This window comes from Camelina sativa, chromosome 14, assembly GCF_030686135.1.
Source record: "Camelina sativa cultivar CO46 ecotype springtype chromosome 14, ASM3068613v1".
In the NCBI taxonomy this organism is placed as follows: Eukaryota; Viridiplantae; Streptophyta; class Magnoliopsida; order Brassicales; family Brassicaceae; genus Camelina; species Camelina sativa.
The window spans coordinates 33,856,312-33,857,823 of NC_141893.1; the positions used below are offsets into that span (position 1 = coordinate 33,856,312).

The 1,512-nt window shown below is 45.0% G+C and overlaps 1 non-coding gene across 1 annotated transcript; it reads right to left on the reverse strand.

The window, feature by feature from the left end:
• Nucleotides 1-491: 491 nt before the first annotated feature.
• Nucleotides 492-598, reverse strand: LOC147928986 (small nucleolar RNA R71). The gene has a single exon (XR_015581172.1). It is a non-coding gene; the product is annotated as a small nucleolar RNA R71 (small nucleolar RNA).
• Between the last annotated feature and the right edge of the window lie 914 nt (nt 599-1,512).

Consider the following 1,512-nt stretch of genomic DNA (forward strand, 5'->3'; position numbering starts at 1 on the left):
CACGTGGCATCGATTGACACAATCAAGAAGGCGTCGACCGACGCAACATTGGCGTCGATCGATGCAATGCCAGAGCCATGGAAGGTCAGAATCCGGCTAGACGGGACGACAATGGAGAGCTTGTCAAAACTCTTGCGGACTTTAACAGGCCGGACTTATTCTATGAGAACCGTTCCGCAATTGTCCCTCCTCCATTCCCAAGGAATGATTTTGAGCTGAAGCCTGCCTACTTCGCTCTTGTTGGACAAAGACCATTCCAGAACTTGCCGCATGAGAAGCCTCTAGACCATATTGAGCACTTTGAGGACATAGTTACAAGCATCAAGGCCAATGGAGTTACAGAGGATTATCTTTACTGCAAGCTTTTCCCCTACTCTCTTGCTGGGGAAGCTTCTCATTGGCTAAGGCAACTCAAGCCAGGATCTCTGAAGACCTGGAATGATATCAAGGTGGCATTCCTCAATTACTTCTATGATGATGCAATGTCTGATGAGCTAAGGATCAAGCTCTCTACCTTTAGACAAGGACCAACTGAATCTTACAAAGCTGCTTGGGTGAGATTCAAAGCATACCAGAGAGACTGTCCGCATCATGGGTTCTCAGATGTGCAGCTGATCAGTATCTTCTTCAGCGGAATTGATTGGAGGTATCAGATGGCTTTGGATGCTGCTAGTGATGGGAACTTCAAGACAAGATACCCAGATGAGGCAGAAAAGTTGATAGAGAGGCTAGCATCAAGCAACAGTACCAAGAATGCAGACTTAGAGCGGAAAAGAGCACATGAGGGCAATGGTTCAAATCAGTTTGCTACAGTGAATGCTAAGCTGGATATAGTGCACAATCTTCTTGTGGGAAAGAAGTCTGTCCATTTTGCTGAAGATGTTGAGACTGAGACTACAGAAGAAGATGTCAATTATGTGTATGGAGCTGGATATCAGGGTCAGAAGTTTGGAAATCAACAAAGCAATAAGCCTTACAGTGGGAACTCTACATGCTACATTCCTAAGCCAGATTACCAGAAGCAACAACAGAACACTGGCTTTACAAGTACCTATGGTAATTCTTCTTATTAGTCTCCACCTCCACAGACTTCTGAGAGGCGAATGGAGGCCATGCTTGATCAGATTCTTCAAGGACAAGAGCAGTTGACAGTGACATTCAATGGAAGATTGACAATGTCTACAATGAACTGACTGGGAAGTTTGATGCATTAAATACTCATGTCAAGAAGCTGGAAAATCAAGTGATTTAGACTGCTGGGTCTGTTAAAAGACAAGAGGAACTTCTTTCTAGAAGAACTGAGAGCCCCAACCATGCCTGTAATGCGATTTTGGTGAAGGAAGGAGACGAAGGTACGTATGTTGAGCCAGCATCGATCGACACTTCACAAGAGCATCGATCGATGCAATCACCATCTAGCATCGATCGACACAGCATCAATATTTATCGACACCCCCCACGAACAACTCCGGTTTCTCTTCAAGCACCACAAATTGATTCAGAGCAAGCCTA